Source organism: Poecilia formosa, unplaced genomic scaffold, assembly GCF_000485575.1.
Source record: "Poecilia formosa unplaced genomic scaffold, Poecilia_formosa-5.1.2 Scaffold199, whole genome shotgun sequence".
Taxonomy (NCBI): Eukaryota; Metazoa; Chordata; class Actinopteri; order Cyprinodontiformes; family Poeciliidae; genus Poecilia; species Poecilia formosa.
In genome coordinates this window covers 1,046,017-1,055,521 of record NW_006800138.1, presented here as the reverse complement: position 1 = coordinate 1,055,521, position 9,505 = coordinate 1,046,017, and positions in this window count along the sequence as shown.

Here is a 9,505-nt window from a genome sequence, read left to right as displayed (position 1 = left end):
GTAAATTTTGTCGATGATTATGTTTTATATTCAAACATATAATACAGTGTACAGAAATAACTGGTGAAGCAAACAAGTGTGGAAGTATGAAAAAAGTGACTAAGCAAAGGAGAGCAAATACAAAACAGAATCAGGAGACACATGGTGAGAAGCAAACATCTAAACCATAAATGTTGTTTTGCATTTTGGTTGTGAATGTTTACGTCATTCAACAATTCAGGGCACTCTCTGAGCTTTTCATGGCAGTTTTACCTTCATCAAAAGAGGTGCTTGTTTTGTTTCCTGCCATCTTCTGCCATTTTTTTTTTTTGCCATCATCCTGCCATTTTCCTGCCATCATCTACAATCTTGTCTTTCAATGCTTCTCCCTCCTCTCCAAAACCAACTTTGTTGTTTTGGAGAAGACAGGCAGGAGGAACCGTCATGTTTGAGGACATCGGACTGGTCAGTGATGTCTCTTCTGCCACAGCAGTAGCTGCTATCAGTGACGTGACAGAAAAGGCTGGCCGGGGCAGACAGAAGGAAACTTTCTCTTCCTCTGTGCAAATTTTCACATCTGGGCCAGTTCTTAGTTTGCAAACAGGGACAAAGTTGTTCCCACGGATTGTGGTGTCATCCTGAGCACCATTTTTCGATGTTCTGTTTGACAAAGTGCAAACTTTCAGGTCCAGGTCCGTTTTTTCTTTGGCACCAGTGGAAAATTGGTTCCCAAGGACTGGGGTCGCATCTTGAGCTCCGTTTTGCGATGTTTCATTTATCAAACTAATCGCTTTGACTGGAGAGAAAACTGTCTCTTCCTCCGTGAAAACTTTCCTGTGCGGATCAGTTTTTACTTCGTCAGAACCTGAAAAATTGTCCCCAAGGTTTGTGATCTCATCTTGAACACTGTGTTTTTCAAGTCAATCACTTTGCAAACGTTCCCGTCCGGGTCGGTTTTTACTTTGGGAACAATTTTTCCACTGTTGTCAAAAACTCCGCTCTTGTCCCGATCACTGCCTTTTGATGTCATGTTTGTTGAAGTAATCTCCGGCCGGGTCAGTTTCTTCCTTGGGAAGAGCCGACAAATCCATCCCCAGTCTGTGCTGTCAGGCTGAGAGCTACCTTCATCCAGATCAGTCCCAGGAAAGTTACTGTCGAAGAGCTTCTTCATTCTTTTTATCGCCAAGTATCCAAGTCCAACACCGAGGGGAAAATTACAGCAACTGGCAGCTTTCCAACACTAGAAATCATTGTGAAATGCTATGTTTACAATCGAGCAACTGTTGGGATCCTAACTGTCGGCTGCACAAGCAGACAAGGAGAGAAATCAAACTTGTCATTTTATTGTAGAACTTTTAATGAGGAAAGATACGGCGGTGATGGATATCAGCCGTCAGTGTAATTTAATCTCACCATAATCCAGAATATTAATAAAAAGCATCATCAAGACCAAGGAAGACAACAGGGCAAAAGTCCATCACAAAGTAACAAAGAAATACACACACGCACACACACATTCTCACTCCTGAGGGCAATTTAGAGATGCTGATTAGCTTAACATGAATCTTTTTATGAGGAAGCAGAATGACCTGCAAAGCATCCATGTAGTGCTAGCAGCTGCACCACCATGCAGCCTGAGATCTGTTTAAAGCTACATATGTTGCATTATTGGAAGAAAACACACCAGAGGCTGCAACAGACTTGAGACTGGAAGGAGTTCAGCTTCCATCAGAACACCACTAAATATACTTACCTATATTTGAATCAACATTTATTAATAATAACTTGAAATAGACAGACATGTGTTTAAGTTGTCTATCCAAATTTCAGTCTCTAAGTGTTAACATTTGGTGGAGTCATACCCCCCGTAAAACCTGCAGCTGCACATTTCACAGATTTTTATTTGTAAAAAGGGTTTAAAATTACTGCTTTGTTCTGCTATTGCACATTACTTTGTGTTGGTGTATCACAGAAAATCCCAATAAAAATGCACTGAAGTTTTTCATTATAATGTGACAAAATGTTTAAAGGTTCAATAGGTATAAAAATATTTTCAAGGCAAAGTAAATCCAGTCTGAGAGAAATAGTGAAGCACTTGTTGTTAATTAAATATATTTAAATACTTTACCATAATTTTAGAAATTTTACTGAATTTTATTATTCATAGTCAGACTAGATCAGTAAATGAACATATGACAAAACAATTGGCAGCACTTGCAGCCAGGTTAAAATTGAAGTAAAAATTTATCACACCATTATTAGTTATTATTGGAATAAAGTTTAGAAAGCTTAAAATCCAGCAGCATGCGTTTCAAACTGTATGACAGAAGCTTAGACTTCAGCCAGTATTTCCAGTTTGACATAAGCAGACTAACTGGTCATGCAGCTGCTCCATCACAGTTATTGTCTGACAATAATACACTTTGGCAAGAGGGAGTCTATAAAATTAAATTTATTTTGCTAATTTAAGCAAATCTTCATTGCACATCACATTCCATCTCCATGGCGAAGTTCACAGCAGAAGAAGAGAGCTGCCCAGGAAAAAATGGGCTCTGGCTGAACATCAGTACTCAAATAATCATTTGCACATTGGTGTTTCATGTTTTGTCATTTGCCCTGCAGTGAAAATTTGTAATCACTGTAAACATGTTAGCCAGTTGCTGCAAATATGATCATTATGATGTGTATTTTTCTACATTTAGATTTCTTGTTGATTTGCAAATAGAAATTGAATTACAGCATGTAGATAGTAAATTATATAGTCATTAAAAATTATTTTCTGCACAATCAATGCCTTTTATTTCCTTCATCTGAAGTGAACTTAAGTTCATGTTAAGGTTAGGTCCTACATGTCTCACATACAGAAATTGTGGGCCCCCTGACAAAAAATTAGACTGGGCCCCCCGCACAGCTGCTGTTACAATTTTTTTTAATCTATTTAACCCGTAAAAAGCGTAAATTTTAAAGGCTTTTATCTGCTTTGTTTTCTTTGGTTCAATACTGATAATTTGCACAATATTTACTGCTCATGAATTTAACATCCAACAGTCCACATCCAGTATGCAAGTAGGTTGCTTAATTTTTTTCTATTAGTTTTAGATTACTGAATTGTCTCTCCCCATGAGCAACAGTCAAAAGCAACGTGCAACGACACGTAAAGCAATCCAGACTCCTCAAAAATGCTATGTAGTTGCATTTTATTCAAGCTGCAGTACATAACTTCAATAAAAAATATGTTTTCTCCATATTTGTTAAAGCTGTCATGATGTCATAGTAGTTTGTTATGAGACAGATAATCTGTGAAAACAATCAATCTCCTCCATCTCCTTCCTGAATTACAATTACTTGTTAAAGTAATGCACTCTTCTAACCAAAACAACCAGTCAGAAACAGTAGGACGCTCTTACCACTGCCATTAGCCTCATTCACTCACTGCTAAATGTACTGATGGTGGAGAAACGACTTATCATTAAAAGAAACTGTTTATCTGCCATCATTGATAGCTATGCTAACTAAACTGAGCATTCACAGGTTGAATCTGCACAGCTCTGTGCTATGCTAGCTGCAGCACAGCACAAATCAAGGGGGAGGAAGGAAGCAGCACCACATGAGATTGTGATCGACAGCACTTAAACTCTCCTGCCACTGACTGGTTGTTTCCAACACTGCAGAGGAAATAGATTTTTAACAGATTACCTCTCATACCATACTGTCACAACATAATGACAGTTTTAAAAAATATGTGAAAAAAAATATTTAAAGTGACATACTGCAGCTTTAATTTCACTCAGGAGAGGACGGGTCAGGAGGGACGTGTTTTAGAGCTTCTGTTCACTCACTCATCTGTTAAATGGTAAAAGGCACTTAAATATATGAATATGTTGGCAATTTTTTTCCTTAATTCATTAAATGCTAGTGAAAGGAGGCAAATAGTCCATCGCTAAGCTGATTATGCTAAATGTTGATCATCTCACACAGTTTACTCACTCTTACCTTTTTCTCTCTCCCTCTCTCTATTTTGGTTTTGAAAACCTGATTTTATAACTTTTCTTCGCAGCAAAGTAACTGCCACAGTCACCGCTGTATTCAACTGCAGCTTCTTCAGACTGTAGCTGCATATGTCACTGTTAACCGCTCCAAGCAGGAACGAACCATTTCATTCAAATCCAGTTGGGTTCAGGGCAAAAACGGATGTGTGCTTTTTGGTCTGGGAGGGGTAACATTAAATTTTTACTGCTAAAAACAATCTTTGAAAATACAATATGATTAATTTTGTATTTGACAGGACCCATATTTATTTCATTTTATGTCTATGAACAAAATATAAATAATTGAATTGTGGAGGACCCCCTGCTGGTCAGGGCCCCTAGAATCGTCATCACTTTTCACCTCTTTACCGGGCCCCTGCTCAAATAAGTTGGGGTCACAAACATGTAAGTAGGTTCTTGAATATAACTAAAAAAATAGCAAGGAGAAAGCATATGCAATTTATAAACAGAGTAAAAGACAAAAAAAAAAAAGATTTATTTAAATAAAACAACATATTGGACAATATACTGATTGTTGATAGTTTTTGTGTTGCCACTTTTAACTGACTTGGTAAAAATGTTTGCATGCTCAACAAAGAATCTGTTTCGCCAGCTGGGGAAGTTTGTTAAAAATATTCACTCGCCAATTAAAATCTTTGAATTCAGCTGCTCCAGTCACTCCAGTTGATAAATCGACATAAAAGCTAGGAACTAGACATGCACAATACCTTTAGAAACATTTATGAAACAAAAGGTTGATCTTGGAAATTTGGAGGAATTGTGTGATAACATGACTGGATGCCACTGATCATGAAATTTCCTCACTGCTAAATATTCCAGTTAGCTGTTAGTGGTTTTATAACAAAGTGGAAGTTATTGTCAGAAATCCAGACAAAAATTCAACTCAACTGTTGACAGGTGGGCCATCATCATTTTAACTCAAATTCATGACTGATAGCAGCCGAGTATTTACTCGTCTGCTATCAGCCCGTATCAGGCCGTATAGTATTCTTATAGTATCTTTTACAGGTCACCAGATTCACTAGGAGATTATTGAAAAGTAAACCTCAGGACCTTTGTGTTGCAAAGATCGTATCAGGTAGAAACAAAGATATAAAGTCCAATAACCTGACAATCAATGCACTGAATGATTGACCTCGTGTGAAGATAAGATCTGATCTATTTTTATCAGTTTTTGTTTATACAGTAGAGAGTAAGAGAGTCGAAGCCACTCAGGAGAGGCTGATTAGTTTTACTGCGTTACGCTTCACTCAAAGGCCCTGATTCGAGAATCATTTGAATCATTCAGAAAAAAAGACTCCAAATTACAGCCCAACCCAATGTAGCAAATACCTGGAGCAAAACATTCTGTGCTGCAGCCTGTTGGAGCTAACCGTTGCTAGGTAGCAGCTACTAAATCATGCTACTCTGTGCAATTTACCCAGAAAACAAATTATGTATGAAACAAGTTTCCAGTTATTAGGAAACAATTAGTGGCCGCTATGCTTGCAGTTACTTGAAGCTAACCTCAATCACTGGAAACATCTAATCTTTATGTTAACACAGGGGTCGGACACCCAAAATGTTGAAAGAGCCATACTGGACCAAAAAAACAAAAAAACAAATTTGTCTGGAGCCGCAAAAAATTGAAAGCCTTATATAAGGCTTATAATGAAAGTAAAACAGGCTTTAAGTGTTTATATTAGTTTGTTATCAAAATGACTAAGTGTTTATAATTAACATTCATGATTAAATGTTTATTTTCCCTGCTGTACGTGCTGGATGGAATGACGGACCACGTGACTTCTCTGTGGTACAATGGTGCTTTAAAGGGCCCGGCACAGAACGGCATGTTTCCACCCGTACTGCAACCCTGTTGTGTTTGCACTTAGGGCAGCATCGAAGCTGTACCTGACGTCATTATTTTTGAAACTGAACAATGGTTTCGATGTAGCGGCCAAAGCCATTTCCTCAGAGATGCGGTGGAAAACTTTCTCATTCCTCTTTGACCGATCTAGTTCATTCTGTACTCGTTCATCAGGAAGTAAGCAGAGGAAAAAAAAAAACCTCATCATGGGACCAGTAACAGCAGAATATTGGGAGGAATTCATCGCAAATTAAAGATAATAAAAATATTAATTAAAAAGAGCACTCTTTACAAAATACAGTAAGAACAGTTTAGTGAGAGCCAGCTAGAACCGATCAACATCTGACTGCAAAACAACCAAAGGCTGACTCTAGACCAATCAGCTGCTGAATTCAAAGCAGCCCAGCTTGGCCGGCCTGATTGGAACCACAGCTCTTGTGGTTCCAATCGGGCCGGGTGGAACCGGGTTGGAAGTTCTAATGCAAAAACGGTCGACCCCACTTTGAACCTTTGCCGTGCCGTGCCAGTCCCTGTAGTGCGAAAAGGGCTAAATTACCTTCCGTTACAATATTTATATTGTGTTTTGTTGCATTGATGAAATTAAAGAAATGCAATAAAGACATCAAATCAAAGACTTCATAACTCGGAGAATCTGCTCCCAAATGCAGTTTGCTTGTAATCACCACAAAGTGTATGATCGAGAAAAAAACAACACGGAACATGTTTAACGTGCCCCTTTTCTAACAACAAACGAAGTGCAAAAAAACACAACCTGCAGTTATAAAAATAAACCATTAGCCTTTTGAAAAGGTAAAGTATATACAATTAAACTAATACAGTTTAAGTTTGATTTCTGTGTAAATGCCAAGCAAGTCATTGCAATGGCAAAACATAGCAGCATCCTCTTCTCTTTTGACACGCAACGATCCTCGGACCTGAGCAACAAAACACAATAATATTGCAAGGTGTCATTCTAATACTGACAACAAAATCACTAATCAATTTATAAAAACAACCACTTTGTTACTAAACGTGCCAATGGCAGGATTGTGTTCTTACGCGTTTCATGTGACTTTTGTTTACGGATATCACTGGACAGCTTCTCAAAATCGGGCATGTAAGATGTAACCAGGGGTGAAAGTAGTTTGAAATTCTTGGGGGTACTAGCTATTGAATTGCTACAAAGTAAAGCTGTATTTCCCTGAGGCCAGTGGCTGCAATGTTGACACTGCGAGATGCCATGAGACCAGTGCCGGCCCAAGCCTTCATGGGGCCCTAAGCGAAGTTTGGTTTTGGGCCCTCTAGGTTTGCTAATATTGTGGACTGGTTGCTATCAACAGTCAGATTATCAGCTCATTCAAAAATCGATCAAACTTATTGCATTTCTGACAGTGATGTTTACATTATATTCTATAACAACGTATAATATAGGATACATGTGTTGGCCCATTTATCTGCGCTTTGGGGATAAATGGGCCTAACTTTGGGGGATGGGTGATTGGTCGATACTTGCATATGAAGCTGATCTAATCCACCTCAGCAAAGGTTTAAAGATCAACCTCTGTCCTCTTCTGCTCCTCAGTGAGAAGTTTGACTGACAGACCGGTCCACCAGGTCATGTCTGCATGTTTGGAGTTAACGATATTCACTCCATTGTTGCCAACTCAGTGACTTTCTTGCTACATTTAGCAACTTTTCAGACAAAGAAAAAAATTGGTATCGACAAAAATCAAATTTTGACAGGTAAGGTTTTTTAAAGATCGGTAATCGGNGGCCCTTGAGGACTGGAGTTTGACACCTCTGTCACTAGAGGACCCAAATTTGGGTCCTCTCGTGACAGACAGGTTAAGTGTTTATATTAGTTTATTATCAAAATGACTAAGTGTTCATAATTAACATTCATGATTAGATGTTTATTTTCCCTGCGGTACGTGCTGGATGGAATGACGGACCATGTGATTTCTCTGTTGTACAATGGTGCTTTAAAGGGCCCGGCACAGAACGGCACGCTTCGGTCCGGTTCCACCCGTACTGCAACCCTGCTGTGTTTGCATATAACTTAGGGCAGCATCGAAGCTGTACCTGACGTCATTATTTTTGAAACTGAACAATGGTTTCGATGTAGCGGCCGAAGCCATTTCCTCAGAGATGCGGTGGAAAACTTTCTCATTCCTCTTTGACCGATCTAGTTTATTCTGTACTCGTTCATCAGGAAGTAAGCAGAGGAAAAAAAAAAAAAAAACTCATTATGGGACCAGTAAAAGCAGAATATTGGGAGGAATTCATTGTAAATTAAAGATAAAAATATTAAAAAGAGCACTCTTTACAAAATACAGTAAGAACAGTTAGTGAGAGCCAGCTAGAACCGATCAACATCTGATTGCAAAACAACCAAAGGCTGACTCTAGACCAATCAGCTGCTGAATTCAAAGCAGCCCCGCTTGGCCGGCCCGATTGGAACCACAGCTCTTGTGGTTCCAAGGAGACGGGTGGAACCGGGTCAGAAGTTCTAATGCAAAAACGGTCGACCCCACTTTGAACCCGTGCCGTGCCGGACCCTGTAGTGCGAAAAGGGCTAAATTACCTTCCGTTACAATATTAATATATTATGTTTTGTTGCATTGATGAAATTAAAGAAATGCAATAAAGACATCAAATCAAAGACGTCATATTTCTTATGAAGATCGACAGGGAAAGGGTAAATTTTTTCCTTTGGGAACTCGGAGAATCTGCTCCCAAATGCAGTTTGCATAACAATCGCTGCTTGTAATCACCACAAAGTGTATGATCGAAAAAAAACAACAACATGGAAAGTGTTTAACGTGCCCCTTATCTAACAACAAACGAAGTGCAAAAAAACACAACCTGCAGTTATAAAAATAAACCATTAGCCTTTTGAAAAGGTAAAGTATATACAATTAAACTAATACAGTTTAAGTTTGATTTCTGTGTAAATGCCAAGCAAGTCATTGCAATGGCAAAACATAGCAGCATCCTCTTTTGACACGCAACGATCCTCGGACCTGAGCAACAAAACACAATAATATTGCAACGTGTCATTCTAATACTGACAACAAAATCACTAATCAATTTATAAAAACAACCACTTTGTTACTAAACGTGCCAATGGCAGGATTGTGTTCTTACGTGTTTCGTGTGACTTCTGTTTACGGATATCACTGGACAGCTTCTCAAAATCGGGCATGTAAGATGTAACCAGGGGTGAAAGTAGTTTTAAATTCTTGGGGGTACTAGCTATTGAATTGCTACAAAGTAAAGCTGTATCTCCCTGAGGCCAGTGGCTGCAATGTTGACACTGCGAGATGCCATGAGACCAGTGCCGGCCCAAGCCTTCATGGGGCCCGAAGCGAAATTTGGTTTTGCGCCCTCTAGGTTTGCTAATATTGTGGACTGGTTGCAATCAACAGTCAGATTATCAGCTCATTCAAAAATCGATCAAACTTATTGCATTTCTGACAGTGATGTTTACATTATATTCTATAACAACGTATAATATAGGATACATGTGTTGGCCCATTTATCTGCGCTTTGGGGATAAATGGGCCTAACTTTGGGGGATGGGTGATTGGTCGATACTTGCATATGAAGCTGATCTAATCCACCTCAGCAA